The following is an 18,857-nucleotide window of genomic DNA, read 5'->3' on the forward strand; positions in this document are numbered from 1 at the left end:
GCTCAGTTGGGAAAGAATCTGCCTGCAGTGCAGGAGACCCGGGTTCGATGGCACCCCACTGGAAAATCTCATTGACTGAGGAACCTGGTGGGCTACAGTCCATGGGGTCACAAGGGTCAGACACGACTCAGCATCTACACCACCACCGCCATAGTTAGGAATGGGCTTCCCTGGTAGCTCAGCTGCTAAAGAATCTGCCTGCAATGTGGGGTACCTGGGTTCAATCCCTAGATCGGGAAGATCCCCTGGAGAAGGAAATGGCAACCTACTCTAGTATTCTTGCCTGGAGAATCCTCATGGACAGAGGAGCCTGGTGGGTTACAGTCCATGGAATCACAGAGTCAGATGTGACTGAGTGACTAATCACAGCACGGCACAGAGTTAGAAATAAGTTTAGAAAAACAAGACTAAATTCTGATGGGTGACATTTAAGTCAAAAAGGAAGAATGTCACAGATTCTCATAGAACAGGTAATAATGCTGTAAACCATTTCAAAAAGTTGTCTGTAACCAAGAAGAGCTGGACGAAAGGAATTGGCAAGGAAATACCAAATATAGAACAAATCAGTGTCATTACAAGGATGGGAGACTTCAGAAGGTTCCCGCTAGTTGCTGGATATTGGTCACTGAACTACAATGCCACAGTGTACAGTTTCTAAATGGACTCTTTATTTAATATCACTTACTCAAGATACAAATTATAAGCAGGAACATTTGGGTAGCAGAACATAGGTTCCTCCCTTGTTCCACAGCTACTGTGCAGTGAGATGGAGGTGAGGATGACCTTCTCATGTATTCTAGAGGAGCCAGCATCCAGCCTCCCACTGTAATTCACTGTGAGATTCCTTCAAAATATGATGGGTTTGACTGCTAGGAAATCAAAACTAAGTTATTATATCTGATAGAGGGAATGAACTTTATTAAGAAGAGTAGGTTTTATCTGATTTATATTAAAGGGGCTTCCCTGGTGGCACACTCGTGGTAAAGAACATGCCTCCTAATGCAAGAGACATGAGAGACACAGGTTCGATCCCTGGGTTGGGAAGATCCCCTGGAGGAGGGCATGGCAACCCACTCCTGTATTCTTGCCTGGAGAATCCCATGGATAAAGAACACTGGCTGCAGTCTATAGGATTTCACAGAGATGGACACAACTGAAGAGACTTGCTTGCACGCAAGCACAAGGTATATTAAAGAAGAGAGAAACTGTATAATGTAGCACAGAACCTAGCTTGGAAACCATTGGCAGGCTGGCTTAATGAGTGTGAAAGTGTGCAATGGTACCCCTGGGTGTTAATCTTAGCCTCACCTGGGCATGAAACCCCAGGTATGGCTTCACCTCCTTCTGTATAAACTAAAGGACACATAGAATCAAAGTTATATTTCAGTAGGAACCCGTGTTGTTGCCGCTTAGTCACTAACTCATGTCTGACTCTTTTTGCAAACCCATGGGCCGTAGCCCACCAGGCTCCTCTGTCCGTGGATTTCCCAGGCAAGACTACTGGAGTGGGTTGCCATTTCCTTCTCCAGAGGATCTTCCCCGCCCAGGGATTGAGCCTGCGTTTGCTGCATTGTGGGCAGATTCATTACTATTCAGCCACCTGGGAAGCCCAGGAACCCTGTTATACTTTCTATTACTATACTAGTATTCCTGGGAAATTACTACACCTGATCCTGTAGAACCCTATGTTTCTCAATTGGACACTAATAATATAGCTGATCTATATTGAGGTAAAAGCCTAGAAGAAAGACACGTGCTGACCTTTGTTTTTTTTGGTCATCTATCAGGGTGGTATTCAAGGTCAGTGCTTCTCTGCACATTAGAAAGGAGGCACAGTTCTCAGGGAAAATCCCTTAAACAGGCCAGCTCTCATTTTTTACTATGAAAAGAAGATAGAAAGTAGAAAAACAAAATGTCAGGCACAAGCACATACATGCACAAAGTGGAGCAGAAGCATCAGTGACAAGGAAAGATTTACAAAACTGTTGCCACTAGGTCCTTCATATTGGCTAATAGAGCTGCTTCCACCAGCTTTAAAATACTGTATAAAGCTGGTAAAATGCTCAGGATCCAACATTCTTGAGGCATGTTGGTTGAATTGGATTGACTTGGACTTTCAAGGAGTTATCTGTATTTTCATAAATGCCACTCTTTGATGATGTTTTGGACTTCAAAGTTCATTATCAGTTTGAATCAATATATTTTTCTCTTACTTAAGAGTTGATATATTATTTATTCATGTATTTTTGGCAATGTAATTTTTTATGTAGTGGTAACAAACAAGAAGCATGAGGTCCAGCATCTACATCCTGACCTTGTTTATTTCAATTTCATGTTTTAAATTATGACGTCAGTTTAGGATACAAACAAAAAAAATAAAATAAAATGAAGACGTGAGCTCTCACAGCTGGCCCTGAAAGCAGTTCCGATTTTGGCAATCAACATTAATTATTTTAAAATGTCTTAACTGGAGGATCTTTTTCGCGTATGATCATGACACTGGCTATAAACCATTTTAGTCACTGGTCAGTATAGGAGGGATTTAGGGGAAATATCACATCAATTCAAAGAAATTTTATTCATTATATATTTTAAAAATATCTCCTGGTAGAGGGCAAAAACCTTGGTTTACATTGATGTTACCACATCTAGAAGTTTCTTCATCTCTGCTAATACACAATTAAGCCCAAATACTAAGTATGACAGCATCATTTAACTGGTTATGTTTACCATAAAATTAAATCCACTGCTTGATAAAATTAAATCCTCTACTTGAGAAAACCTTTCTTTGTATTCTATTTATTTAATCATTTCACAACAACTATATAAAAAAGATTTTATTATTGTTTCCACTTCAAGGATAAGGAAATGCAAGCATGGTGGTTTAAGTAACTTAGGGTCTTACAGACAATAAACCCTGGTTAGGCTGTGCTCCTAACAGCTACAGATACACATCCATGTGGAAAGTCAACAGCCTTTGTCACTGCTATTTTAGACCCTAGACTGCACTAATGGGGGGGAGAGGTGTCAATTTATTAATATTTAGGATATGTGATTAATACTTTCAAGGAAGTCTTCTTATATACTTCACCACATCTTGACCTTTGCAATGATCATGCCAAAGGAGATTCTTCCAGTAGCTTTGGTAAATGGCTGATTATTTATCCTATAATATAAATTGTTCTAATTTTCTGTAAAGGAAGCCCGGTAGTTCAACACATGATTCAAAATAATCTTATTAGCTTGTGTCATGTGGCAAAGCTTAGAGTACCATCTAATTAAGCTACTTTTAGAACATATAAACACATCTTCGTTGTCATTGGAACTGCTGATTAGTGGTAAATCGCTCTTTTACATGAAACTTGGGTTTTTGTGTAGGAATGAAAGAAACTGAAAGGAGCTAATGGAAAACCCAGCCTGCTAAAGTGCCTTAATGGCTTTATGTCTTACAAGATCTACAATTTCATTCATTCTAATTTGAAGAGAAAACTTTTAAAAAAAAAATCTGGGACTTAACAAATGACCTGATTTCTAACAAAAAGCATTAGATGTTTAATAATCTTACAACTGGTTGGCTATATTTTCCTAAGTTTATTCAAAACATTTCAAACATCTGGAGGAATCTAAAAAAGAATATGTGCTAAACAAGGGTGAGTTAATCAGCTCAACTCTTGAAAAATAAAAGAGAAAATATATACACAATATATGTATTACTTGCCTAAAATTGCCGTCTACCAGGGAGTGTTTTCGAACCTTGTTAATTGCTCATCCAATCTTTGGAAGTATGCTTAGCATGTATCTTTAATACCTATAATTTTACAATTTATTTATAAATGATAAAAATGTCCAATTCTAAGGAAACGTATTATGCACAAATATGAAATTTCATGTGGATGAAATAAACCTGTTATGAATCACTATTTATTTTACTTTAAATTGTACAAAAGCAAAATCCTTTTGGTTGTCATTAAAAATAGCTTTTAATGCCCAGATTTTAAATTTTTGCTATCAAGTTGTCTTCTAAACCTCATTAACTGATTTAAAAGACAAAGCACATACTTAGAATGTGAATTTTTTATTAACAATGGTGGATACAATTTCTATTCAATGGTCTTCTACATAATTTCAACTTTGTGGCTGACACCTTGACATATATCACTAGGTCATCATCGTTGCCTTGTGATATGACTGAGGAAGAGTTTCTACAAGGAATAGAAAATATTTGCTCTACCATTTTCTTGTCTTTTGCTTTGGTCTACATTATGAGTATTATTGTCCATTTGCAGCTTCCTTGCATAAAGCTTTTTTTCTTTACCAGTCTATTTGGTGAGAGTTAGTTTAGCATGCAAATCTGCTTACCGGGCACACAAACATGAATTCAATATTATAAGCAGAGAAAGAGGTGGAATTCCATTTTTCAATCCTTGGCACCAAAACGAAGTCTCTTTCAGCACTTTGGTGTGTGGTGTGCACACGTGTGTGAACTTGTACAAATTGACAACATACACAGGGTGCAATTTCAAAGCAGAGGATTTCGTTATGCTCTTGCAATTATCTCATTCCATGTAATTCAGTTAAACTGAGTAAGTATGTAGCAACCACATGCTGGGGCTTCCCAGCTGGCTCAGTGGGAAAGAATCCTCCTGTCAAACAGGAGTGCGGGTTCAATCTCTGGGGCAAGAAGATCCCCTGGAGGAGGATATACAAACCCACTCCCGTATTCTTGCCTGGCAAATCCCATGGACAGAGGAAACTGGGGCCTACGGTCCATGGGGTCGCAAACAGTTGGACGCCATTTAGCAACTAAACCACTAAACCACCATCAATCCCATTCTGGATGCATCTATCTGCTAGTCATGTATTTCTTGTTACTAGAATGCTCCTCCTCTACAAAACTTTGCATATCATAACTTCACTCACCTTCACAATTCTTTTCCTTTGTGAATTCTTTCCAAGACTTTCTAAACCTCTGATATAGTCCAAATCTTCATAACCTTTGAACTTTTTGAAATGCTCTATTCTTAATGCTTGAAACGGTGCTTGACAGAGAATAGAAACTCAAGAAATATTTATTGAATAAATGAACAAATAATTGAATTAAAGGGCAAAGCATGCCCTACTCTCTCTTTGCAATTAACTATGAGTATTTTCACATGAAATACTCTGAGAGGTCCTGCAACGAGGACATTCATTTAACTCTGCCTTTCCTAAGCTTATCCTTTTCTCTCTTAATCTACTTATATAAAACAATTTCTGGGAAACATGCTTTGGGAAATGCAAAGATGGGAAACCGGCTACCGATGTACCAGAAAGTTTAATATTCTAAAAGTGTTGGCCACTTTGTTATTTTAAAGTTCAATCAAAATAATGATGACCCAGGTCTTTTGTTACATTTTGTGTAACATCAAGAAAATATTTATAAACTGTAAATGTCTATACCTCCTTTTCTATACACATGATCCATTAGTGGTATAAGATAAGAAAATATGCATTTCTCTGTACTGTATTAAGAATAAATTCCCAGGATGTTCAATGATCATTAGACATTAGACATTAGAACATTAGACAATAATGTTCAAAGTCATTAGAAGTTATTAAAGGAAGCCAAACAAGAATTGATTTGGAGTTACATAACCAAAGCAAGAGGATCACTATAAACTCTCATTCAATTATGTCTGTAGTGTAGAGGCAGCAGAAATCGAAGATGTTTCAAGATGACCGTGATTCATTTCTCTAAGTTTTTAAAGTAAGATTTCCTGGCTAAGTCTACATTGCTCTGTCCTACACTTGAAGAAAGAAGTGGGACCAAGAAAAAGGAGAAGGAATAAGAGAACAGATTTGCCATAACTTTCAATGTCATTATTCCTATAGAGCAGGGGTCAGCAAACTTTTTCTAACAAAGGCCAGATAGAAAATATTTTAGGCTTTGTGGGCCATATGATCTTCATCGACCCTGCCATTAAGCATGAAAGCAGTCAATACACTAAAGAACAGAATAATGTGAAACTTTATCTACCTATTTATCTATAAAGCATTATCTACCAAAATTGGCAAGGGCCTGGATTTGGTACACAAGTCACGGTTTGCTGACTTCTGCCATACAGAACAAAAGTTCCTCCCTCCATCGTTCTAATCATGTGTGATAGAGTTTGTGACCTCTAGTATGTTGGGATTTAAGAGTTTTCTCAAAGTAGAATATTTTGTTACATTTTATCAGCCTTTGTGCTCTAAGTTCTCACTGTTCTTATTTTATCCATTTCTTTAACACATTTCCATAAAGACTTTTCTTAAAAAGTACTACTAGATCAATACTTGGTAATTCATTTAGTTACTCGCTCATGCTGGGGAGATCATTTAGGGATGACACAGAGATAAATATTATTTGGGGACTTGTTGGAAAAGTAGGGCCAAGAAGGGCAGCCGAGATGCATCCAGGGCCCTCTTGAAATTTCAGGCTACCTGGAAAAAAACAGAGTGAGGCGAGGGGGCAAAGCAAAGGAGAGATATGGCTAGCCAAAGTTAGACCTCCTTGTTTAGTTTCTGTAAGGCTAACTTTCATCTTCAAGTAGATTTGGGCTCAGTTCTATGTCTGAACCCAGAAATATGGAATGATGTTTGTGAAGCATGTTTGGGGGACAGGCGGGGAAAAGAAAGAAAGAGTAGAAATTGATGCTCCACTTTGGCATGTGGGAGCTTTTTTCTTATTGTCTTATGTATGTGCTTGCATGCTAAGTTGCTTCAACTGTGCCCTACTCTTTAAGACCCTTTGAGACTCTACGGACCATAGCTCTCCAGGCTCCTCTATCCATGGACTTCTCCAGGCAAGAATACTGGAGTGGGTAGCCGTGACTTCCTCCGGAAGGTCTTCCCAACCCAGGAACCAAATCTGCATCTCTTATATCTCCTGCATTGGCAGGCAGGTTCTTTACCATTAGCATCACCTGGGAAGCCCAATATGGATGTCATTACATAAATGTAGGTGCTTCAAATTATTTCACCTCCATTTATAAAGAGTTGAAAATGTCTCCAAATTCTTTCCTAACCTTTCCTGGATCTTGTGATTTACCCCTATCTTTTCCCTTTCTTTTTGACTCTTCCTCCTTCCTTCTAACAACCAAAGTGGCAGAAGGATGTGAAAAAGACAAAGAGGTAAGTGGTAGGCAGTGGTTAAGTTTGAGGAAGTGAGAGGCAGAAGTGAGAATAGTACGCTTTTGGTGATCACAACCTCTCACTTGACATGACACATCATGATTTCTACAGAAAGAAGCAACATGTTTTCTTTAAATATCTTCACAAGCACTATTTTAAGCATCAGAAAATAATATTATTTTGAGTTTATTTAACTTGAAGAAAGTGAAGGAGCATGCCAATGAAAAGTTAAAATAACTAACTTTAATGTAATTCCAATATGTATAGAAGATGTGAAATCCACCTACTTCTATAGCATTTACCATAATACACTCATTAGAATTTTAAATACTATATATTTCTGTGTAAACATGTCAACAGTATAAATCCTTCTTTCCAACAAATAGAAATTGCATTAGATTCATGGACAGTTTTAAAAGCTTCTTAACCATTACATTTCATTTTTATGCACCTAAATTATTAATTTTCTTTTTAAAGATAATATCTCTTTTTTGATCAAAATAAACAAAATAGATTCCCATGAAACTTGTAAATTAATAAGTAAGTTTCAGATGTAAAATTTATGTCAAAGCAACTCAAATTCATCTTGCCTGACCAAAAAAAACATAAAGGAAGCTCAGTTAACAAAATATCCTGTAAGAAAATGTGTCGCTTATTTTTTAAAATAATCTAATTTTATAGAACATCATCATGTATTTATAAATATGTAGAAAATGAAGTTGTTTGCTCAGCACTTCATACAGAAAATGCATTACAGTGAATATGAGTATCATTTACAATATAAGCAAAGCATGGAAGGTTAACCTATAATGCCAGTAAAAATATGCTTCATAATTCTATTTTTCTTATTTTCAATGATCAGTCACAGCCTCCAATTTACAAATATCTAGACTAGAAACAATACAATGTGTCTCTGAACGTTAGTCCAGATTTTTATCAACTATAAATTCCCTCTCATTTGCTTGTATGTTTCTGTTTTACTTTTAATGTTTTTTTCCAGATTGAATTTCGACTCCCCTCCCCATTTTGATACCATGTCACATTTAGTAATAAGCCGAAAGAATCCACGCACTAAATACAATCACAGATCTGAATTAATTGCCCTGCAATGCTCCTGACCTGGGCTGCGGTGACTTGAAGAAACGTTTTCCGTAGCTGCACACTTCTGCTCTAGTGGCTGAGATAGTAGGTAGCACCGCTGAATCTGTAAGATGAGAGATTTTACTTTCTATTCAGATAGGGAAGAACTCTTAAGTGGATAGAAAGGTCATCTCGCCCTTCCTCTGTTATAATGACACATAAAGCTAGTCATCGGACGCACCCCAGAAGATGCACCTCTTCAAGAAAACAATCCAAGCGCTGTTTACATGTGTATATTTAGAGCCAAAAAGAAATAGAGAGGCAATAAATACTAAACCACCCTGTGATGTCTATTACTCTTTCAATCTGGTCTCACTAGCCAGACCCCAAGAGCCTCAACAAACAGGCTTAACAAACAAACAGCCTTAACAAGCATGCTTCTCCAATGACCTGATTCCCCACTGTCAGCAAAGGTGACATTGAAATCCAGTCAGCATCCTTATACCCTAACACCAGCGATTTAAAACAAAATTTCCTTCTCTTCTTTAATGATCTGTTTGAATCTGTGAAACAGTTCCATTCACTATTGGGCTGTAAACCTCTTTGCTCTCCTAACATGTATATTGCTCTCAGAGCTCATCTAGTTTCCCTTATCTCTCTGATTACTCAAACCTCTTAATATTCTAAAGCTTCATAAATCCAGCCTTATTCATGAGACTGCCCTACACTAAAGTAGCTTTCCATTTCTCAATCTTCTAGAACATTTTCTGCAACACACATGTTAGTACTTCAAAATGATATATATTTTCATCCAAACATTTCATCAGTGTAAATCTTCACTTTCCAAAAAATGAAACTGCATTTTATTCAAGTTTCTATCTTGAAACATATATGGATTTTGAGGAAGATTATTTTTAGTCGCTAAAACATAATGTTTTCAACAGGCAATTTAAAGGGAAAAAAAAAAAGAAAATTTTTGTTAGCAATGGCTTCTTGCTTTAATTACTTTGTGAACATTTGATAGCAGATAGATTCAGACTGATGGATGGAAAGGAGTATCATTGTATTTAGAGGAAGTTGTACAAAGAAGGAAGCGCTGAAAAAGTCTCAGATTTACTTCCTGTTTCACAGTTGTTATGTCTGCAAATGTTGAGGATTTTGTTTGCCTTCCTTGCTCTTGGTATTTGATTTGCATTAAGTTTCAAACTTTGCTGTTTCACATTCAGACTTTTTGAACATTATTCTATTGATAACGTTCTAAAGAGAGTTATATTTAACTTAGCTTAAGCCAAATTTTTAATTATTATTTCCCAATTTTCACTTCTAAATCCCACTGTTATGGGATTGACATGTTATGATTGACATAAACATTTTACTGGTGTACTCATTTTGATTATGGAGAGAAATATTTGAAAGGGCAGTATATTTTTGCAGAACCTCCCATTAAACTATAAGACAATCAATGGCTTGATTTCTCAGGTTTCCAATTTGTAGATTCCAGGAACAAAGTCTCACTAGGGTTGCTTAACTTTAATAAGTGTGTGCTTAAGGTTGCTAAAAGTTAAGCCTTAAGTTTACAGATATCGATCTACTTTTTCAAAGAGTTGACCTCATAAGGGTTGCCGCTTCTGTTATTCAGAAGCAAACTTTTCCCTAGAAATAAGCATGTGTTTTTCATCAGAGGAAAAAAAATAGTAAACCTTCTATGCCTATCATCTACTTCTCCATCCATTCATTCAGCATTTGTGGAATATTTGTGTCTTTCATCCAAAGGATATAAGTACATTTAGTTGGATTCTATAATCCAACTATACCATATATATACCATGAATATACTATGAATACTATACCATACCTTGCATTGGAGAGCTTCCCATTTAAAGTTTAGAGTTCAGTTCATTCATTTTAAATTATTTACTGTGAAGCTACTCAAGTCAAGGCTATGTAAGAGGTGTTGAGGATGCCATACTGAACAAGAGGAACCTGATATTGCTGTCTTTGAACTTAAAGTTCATTACAGAGGTTGACACGAAAACCTGAAGGACAAAAAGCAACTAAAAATGCAGAGATGTTGGGGTAGCATATTGCTGGCAAGGAACAGTAAAGATGGGAATTGAAGCTACTTTCTGAAGTAGGGCTAAGGTAGGAATGATCATAGTACATCTGAACACAGAAATAAGACCTGACCATAGAAAACACTCAAAAAGGTATATTATGCTCAGATTTTGTAGTGGGTAAAACAAAGGATTGAGGGTTGTGGGTGGCTAGGATACTGGGGACAGGAAAGATTTATAAAAGAAATTCCATAAGGTAAAATTTCATTAAACAAAAGGTTAGTAGAACTTCAGAGGCTCACAGAAGGGGGAGACCATTCAGGCAGAAGATGCTGCTGGACCCAGGCAGAAAACTAATATGTGCCTTGGGAAATGCAAGTTGTTTTACATGGTCAGAGGGATAGAATGGCGACAAATGTACTAGAACAAGGCAAAGACAGAGAGGCGGGCATAAATTAGGATTTCGAATGGCTGCAGCTAACAAGAATATAAACAAAGGTGACTGAAATTTTATTGTCTATCAAGAAGTTTTGTGGTAAGCATTTACTAACTTTGATCCAGCAGCGTAATTATGTCAGGAATAAAGGTGAATCTCTAGGTCTTCACCTGAAAAGACCAACATGGCTGCCTCAGCTCCCATAAAGTCATTACCGCCCCATGTATCCCCAATCACCTATGCAGGGAACAAAGAGATGAAGCACATAGAAAAGAACGTTTTTTTTTTAGAATCTTCTTTCTTATCAGGGAGAAAAGGTTTTTTTCCCAGAAACTCTCCAGAGAACTCCCCCTTTTACCTGGTAACATGTTCATGTTAGATGAGGAATCAATTTTCCTACGTTCAAATAAGTCAAGATTTTTTATCAAGGAAGAAGGAGGGAAAATACCTGTTGCTGTGGCAGCCACAGTGTTTGTGAGAATAAGAGTGGATGATAGGAAGCTGAAGCAATGGACTCCCCTCTGGACAATGGGCCACTGGCTGAAACTTGGCTTATGATAACTTAATGGTCATCACATCTTTTGCTCCATTAAATTTCTTATTTAAAACATTTTGCTATAGATGACTTAGGTTTTCCCCCTGTTTTTTGCCTTCTTTCTGTCTGTGGGGTTTGTGGATGAATAAGTCTTCCCCGAATTCTTTTGTTGGTTTTTAAGCTAATACATTCAAATCCAAAAAATAAAATTCACTAGAATAGGACACTTTCTAAGCAGTTTTACTAAACAGCTTTCTAATAGACTTTTCCTTTAGGTCACAAATGTAGACACAAATATCACTTTTACTATCTTATTAATGATTATGTAAACACTGAATCATATATATATATATATAAATTTTTCTTTCAGGAAAAGTAAAAATGGCTCTCTTAGGAGAACTTCGAAAATATATGTATCGATACCTTATTTTGCTTTCATAAGCAACGTATGTAATGACCTACATTTCTTATTCAACCAGGATACAAGACCAACAATCACGCTGCTGATGACAATCATTTCCTGCATTTCATTAATGTTGTGCTCTTATACTGCATTAACTGAAGGTGTCTAAATCAATTCCTATCTGCTCAGAAAGATCCCTTAATTTATTCTACAGGCAATTGAGTTTGGTGCTTGCTTCTTCAATCTTAAAGTAGAAAAAAAGGTGATAAATTTCTATTACAAAGATCCATCTGCAACTGGATGCATTGCCCATTTACTATTTGTAGCAGCTAAGACAGTACTGTTTTTGAAACATACTATATTTGGTAGCTCAGACCCATTATGAACATACAAGTGAGGGACTGCACGATTTCCACTAAGAGGTTCTAGTTTGTGACAGAAGCTAAAAAATATGGCTTTGCAATGGTGGGAGTCTGTAATTTGCCACTTTAGTCTCTCTACCATCTAGATTCTGCCAAAGTTTGCTGGATTCCCTTTAATGATCCTTCACCCAAAATATCCACACGACTTATTATTTTAGTTCTTAAGTGAAGTGAAGTTGCTCAGTCGTGTCTGACTTTTTGCGGGTCCATGGACTGTAGCCCACCAACCACCTCTGTCCATGGGATTTCCCAGGCAAGAATACTGTAGTCATTTGCCATTTCCTACTCCAGGGGATCTTCCCAAACCAGGGATAGAACCCTCATCTCCTGCATTAGAGAAAGATTCTTTACCACTGAGCCACCAGGGAAGCCCATTAATATGACTTGTTTTTTTAGTTGTTCAGTTATGTCCAACTCTTTGTGACCCCATGGGCTGCAGCATGCCAGGCTTCCCTGTCCTTCACCATCTCCCAGAGCTTGCTCAAACTCAGGTGCATTGAGTCAGTGATAACATCCAACCATCTCATCCTCTGTAATCCCCTCGCCTCCTGCCTTCAATCATTTCCAGCATATGACTAGGGATTTCTTAAAGTTTTCAGCATGAGGACTTATCCCTCAGATACTTATATGATGTTCAGTTTCCATCCATGTTCATTTAGAATATGGTTAAGAAGATACAAAATAAGAAATGAACATGTATCGAGTAATATTTTTTTAATGTATTAGCTAACTATGGGTTAAATGTAAAGACTTGACCACAGATGAAGATGATAATCTCCTTTTCCTCCTGAACACCACAAAATGGCTTTTAATACATAAAAAATTAACAAATGAGGATGAAGAGAAAATTAGAAAATATAATTTCAGAAAAACCACTAGAAAAACTTTTAGAAAGTCAAATGAGATGAAGGAAAGAAGGATCATTGACATAGCAGAGCAAAGAACATCAAAAGCTAACCAAACACTTAAGGTTGTTGTGATAGGAAATGAGCTTGTTTACCTCACAAATCCCCCATGAGTCTCTGTGTATGGAGAAGCAGGTAAGATGAAAAGTGGAGGGCGAACACTGAACATGCAAGATATTGTTTAAAGTATCTTAACTCTCTCAAAAATGAACACCAAAAGAAATAAAATTGTATCTGGAGAAGTTTACTCAAGAACCAATGAATACCAAGTGATGTAGAGTTTTAAGATGAAAGCAGGGTGATAAAATAGATCTACATGTATTCCTTATACTACCCGTAGCCCCTTTCCTCAGCCCTGAGGAATTCCAAGATACTGGTTTCCATGTTTATCTTTGCCTCGCAGAAAATTGGAGTCAGTGGGGAAAAGCAATTGAAACACTTTTCTAGATAAAAACCCCTCTAGACGTTTGGGCATTTCCTAAAGACATGGAGGAATTCACTCTAAATGAAGTCAACTAGTTGAGTCCTGTTCCCCTGCCCTAGTCTTCTCTCCTACAACACAGAGCTTTCTGAATTTGGATCTTATATACAAATATTTCCTGAAGGAGTAGCACATATGAGAAGAAATCCTTTCCCACGACAGTGAAAGTGAAATTGAAAGTCGCTCAGTCGTGTCCCACTCCTTGAGACCCAATGGACTATACCGTCCTTGGAATTCTCTAGGCCAGAATACTGGAGTGTGTAGCCTTTCCCTTCTCCAGGGGATCTTCCCAAACCAGAGATCAAATCCAGGTCTCCCATGACAAGGAGATACCAAAATAAACAAAGATTTCTAAAAATGGAACTCAGTTAAAACAGACAAATAGATCACATTATATCACATTCATAAAATAAGATCAGGAAACTACTTTTAAAGGCAATCAAAGAAAAAGAAATTGGCAATTAAAGTACAGTAGGAAAAATTTATTAGAAGTCTTCACAGAAAATCTATAAAAGCCCAAATAGCAAAGAGAAAATAATAATTTTTTTAAAAAGCAGAAAATTAAGGGATTAGTTTGGGTGGTTCAACATTCAACTAGTAGAAGTTGTAGAGAAAGAAGGAAAAAAAGAGGAGAGGAAATAGTCAAAGAAATAAAACAAAATTGCTCCCAAACTGAAAGGCATGTATCTTTAAGTTAAAAGAGTCCATTAAATGCCCAGTAAAATTAATGGCATGAAATAGTCATACAAAGGCTTATTATCATGAAATTTAAGTAAGCCTGGGGTTAAGGGGAAGACTTTAAAACATTCACAAAATAAATATTCTTACCAGTAACATTAAAAAACAAAAGGCAGTAGAATAAAGGTATCAAAAATTCTGATGAAAATTTATTTCAACCTCTAATATTATACTTAGCCAAGGTATCAAGTCAAATGTAAAGATTGAATAAAGTCACTTTTAGATATACAATAATTTAAAGAACTTATCTCTCATATACCCTATGTTAGGAAGTCATAAAAATTTATAATTCATGAAAAATTAGTAAAGTAGGAAAGAGAAAAAGAGGATTCAGGGACAAATGTCTTCATTGCAGGAGAGAAAAAAGGGACTACTTTGGCATGATTAATGTGCTTTAAGCCTAAAAAGCTATTAGTTTAATTTGCAGCAAGGAATAGATGTCTGTAGGAGGCAGATCATCAGTTAAAATAAATGAACGACAACAACAAAATTAAATGATAGGTGATTGTTTGATGCTTTGAAGTATTTAGCCTTTGGAAAATTATTGGTTGGTGTTTAACAGATATCTGTTAGAGAATTAAAAAAATAATCAGTGGTAACTGCATAAAAAGATAAATTTAAGTACAATGAAGAAGGAATTACCTTTAACATCAAAAGTTATATGCGAATAAAACCTAATAAACATATACCATTGTTACAGGAGTGAATAATATTTATTTAATGTTATGGTCTAAAGTATTTTATCCTTTAAAATTCATATGTTGAAATCCTAATACCCAATATTATGATATTAGGAGATGGAACCATTAGGAGGTGATTAGATCACCATGGGTGGAACTGTGATGAATGCTATTAATGTCCTTGAGAAGAGGCCACAGTGAGATCTCTGGCCCCTTCCACCGTGTGAGGAAAAAGGGAAAAGTTGGCAGTCTGCAACCCAAAAGAGAGTCTTCTAGTCACCCAGCCATGTTGGCATCTTGAACTTCCTGCCTCCAGAACTGTGAGAAGTAAATTCTGTCTTTATGAGCTACCTGTGTGGGCTTAGTCACTCAGTCATCTCTGACTCTTTGTGACACCATGGACTGTGGCCCTCCAGGCTCATCAGTCCATGGAGATTCTCCAGGCAAGAATATTGGGGTGGGGTACCATGCCTTCCTCCAGGGGATCTTCGCAACCCAGGAATCAGACCCAGGTTTCCTGCATTGCAGGAGGATTCTTTACCATCTGAGCCCCCAGGGAAGCCCCCTGGTCAGTAATCTTTTGTTGTAGCAGTTTGGATGGACTAAGATGTATGATAGCAAGATCTAAAGGCTGGCTGCTGCTTATCGTAGGTGGAAGAAATTAAGAGTGAGGCTGGTTAAGAAAAATTCTCAATTACTCTCAATACCACCAAATACCTCTAATATTCTTAATCTCTGTTTAGTACATTACTTCCATCCCGAACTATGTTCAAAGACCCTCTTATTAAATAAGTCTCCAGAATTCCACTGGGACTTTTTCCTATTAAACAGAGGGAGTGAGGATTCTGGGAGCTGGGTAGTTTCTTAATCAGACCTTCCCCCAATCCTGCTGTTTTCAGAACTATATGCCTTACTACTTTCAGAAATATTTGGTGTGATGAATTGCCGATATCTTAGGGTGAGGATGGATCCAAAGCAAAAACTGGGTTGCTATTCTGTAAACTTAGGCTTCAGCTCTGCTTGACTAAGCCAGATATTCTTTGGTTACCTTGTTTTCAAATTCTCAAAATTTTTTTTCGTTATTATCTGCAGTTAGTTCTTCCATGTTCTTACATTGCATTGCTTTTTAAAATCTTTGAAATAATTGTAGATTAATGGGAGGTTGCAAAGAAATGTACAAGAAACTTCTGTGCACACTTGTCCAAGCCTCCCCAAATATTAGCATCTTATACAACTATAGTATTGATATAATTGACATTGTATTGATATAATTGATATTTATTTGATATAATTAATATATTATACTGATATAATAATAAATATAATATTAAATATAAATTGATATAATAGTAAAACCAAGAAGTTGACAAATCAAGGAGCTAACATTGGCACCATTCATAAATCTGATTCAGAATCCATCAGTTATACATGTACTTGTTTTTGTGTCTGTGTCTATGCAATTTGTCACATATATAGGCTTGTTTACCTGCTACCACAATCAAAATATGCAGCCTTAGTATCACAAAACTCTCGTTACCCCTTTATAAATCGCAAGACTCTTCTGTTACTCCTCTCCTCTCACTCTTTAAGCCTGACAACAACAATTTGCTATTCATCTCTGTAGTCGTTAATATGTTATTTCATGAATATTACTTAATGGAACATTATTTAAGTATAGTATGGAACTCGAGATTGACTTCTTTTTACTCAGCATAATTTCCCTGAGGCTTCTCCAATGAAATTGTTATATGTATTAATAACCCCTTCTTTTTTACTGCTGAGCAGTAATAAAATTATGGTAATCAATAATGTAACTAATCATTCATATGCAGAACACCAGAGGAGGCTCCAGTTTTTGGCAATTAACAATAAAGCTACTATGCATATTTGGGTACAGATTACTGTGGGAAGTCTTAATTTCCCTAGAATAAGTACCCAAGAATGCAACTTTTCTTCTACATGACAACTTCACTTCTAGGTTTGAAGGAAAGTGTCAAGCTATTTTACAGAGTGGCTGTACTATTGTACATTCCTCCCAGCAATAAATTTTTTTAATTTAAATTTAAGTTTATTTAAATTTTTCCATACTCCCCAGCATTTGGTACTGTCACTATTTTTTTAACTTCAGCTTTTGTGATAAAGTGTGTAGTGATATCTATTTATAGTTGCAATTTACATTACCTAATTGCTAGACATTCCAAACATGCTTTTGTGTGTTTATTTGTCATATGTTGTTTATCTTTGGTGAAAGGTCTGTGTATATCTTTTTGCTTATTTTCTAATTAGATTGCTCGTTTTCTTTTTTTCTCATGCTGAATATTGAGAATTCTTATATATTATGGATACAAGGCCTCTGTTGGATAAGAAACTTGCGAATATTTTTTTCAAGGCTTTTTTTGTCTTTTCCTCCTTATAGCCGAGTCTCTTGCAGAATAGAAGTTTCAAATTTTGAAGAGGCCTTATTTATCAATTTTTCATTTTCTGGATATGCTTTTGGTGTCAAGGCTAAGAGCTCTTTACTAGTTCTAGATTTTTCTCCTATGTTCTTTCCTAGAAGTTTTTATAGTTTTACATTAAAGTCTAAGATCGTCAGTTAAAGTTTATATTAAGTGTGAAGTACTGGTCAGGACTATTTTATTCTAGTGGGTGTCCAATGGCTCCAAAACCATTCATTCAAAAGGATATCCCTTTTCCATTGAATTGCTTTTGCCTCTCTGTCAAAATTTAATTAGGAGTATTTGTGTGGATCTCTTTCTGGGTTCTCTCTCTATTCTCTTCCATTAGTCTGTGTGTCTGTCCTTTCCATCACACTATCTTCATTACTGTGTCAATGCCTTTCTAACATCTTTTTACTGTTTTATTTTTTAAAGCAGTAACTCAAGAGACATACTGGAAGTAAAGGCATAAGTTTGATCTGTTATTTTTTCATAAAATCTACTTTTTAAGTTGATGCTGGGAAAGATTGAAGGCAGGAGGAGAAGGGGATCACAGAGGATGAGATGGTTGGATAGCATCACTGACTCAATGGACATGAGTTGCAGCAAACTTCAGGAGACAGTGAAGGACAAGGAAGCCTGGCATGCTGTAGTCCAGCGGGGAGCAAAGAGTTGGATGTGGCTTAGCAACTGAACAACGACTTTTTAAATATCTTTCTCATTGTTTCACTAGCTGGGGCAAAAGTATTAATGTTGCATAGTTTAAAAATAATTTGTTAGTATTGTTACCAAAATAGTGTGGGATCTACATACATTTTAAAAATAATACCTAGGTCTGCGACAAATGCTAACATGAATACAAGCATAAAAATAAGCCAAATCAGAAGGGGAATAATAAATTTTTCCAGAGATGAGGTGGAGGAGAGGGGTAAAAGAAGGATTACAGAAAAGGTGACCAGGGAGCTGGATTTTCCCACGTCTAGAGAGGGTGTAAATGCAGGAATTAGTAGTTGGTTCATAGAATTAATTTCAAATATAGTTTCAGAGGACTTCTGCTTCTAGTTAAGATTAAATAAGAGGAGTTGGATTTACTCTTGCACCAGAAAACAGGTAAGGTGAAGAAATACATGAAACAATGTCACACAAAACATTGAACATCAACAACATAGGACGGTGACCAGTCAGAACTGGGAAAATACACGGGGCCCTAAAATTGCTGCAGCTTCATGTCTGAAGCTTAGGCGTAAGCGAGAGGAAATCCAGGCAGAGCCAGCCGAACTCCTAAGTGGGGGAGAAGAGATGGTGTGTCCAGGGAAGCCAGGCAGCTAGATTTTACAAAGTAGAATACTGGACATTTGGGTAATAAGACTTGCAAGGAGAGAAAATTCCAGAGTTCTGTGGGGGGTCCCCTTAAGGTTCAACAGATAGCAGTCAGCACATAAATGAGAGTTCAGGGAAAGAACCACATGGAAAAATTAGAAGGAACAGTGCTCAAACACCACACAGGACTGGAAATAGCACCTATACCCAAGAGCGAAA

This window comes from Odocoileus virginianus, chromosome 4 (genome assembly GCF_023699985.2).
Source record: "Odocoileus virginianus isolate 20LAN1187 ecotype Illinois chromosome 4, Ovbor_1.2, whole genome shotgun sequence".
NCBI lineage: Eukaryota > Metazoa > Chordata > Mammalia > Artiodactyla > Cervidae > Odocoileus > Odocoileus virginianus.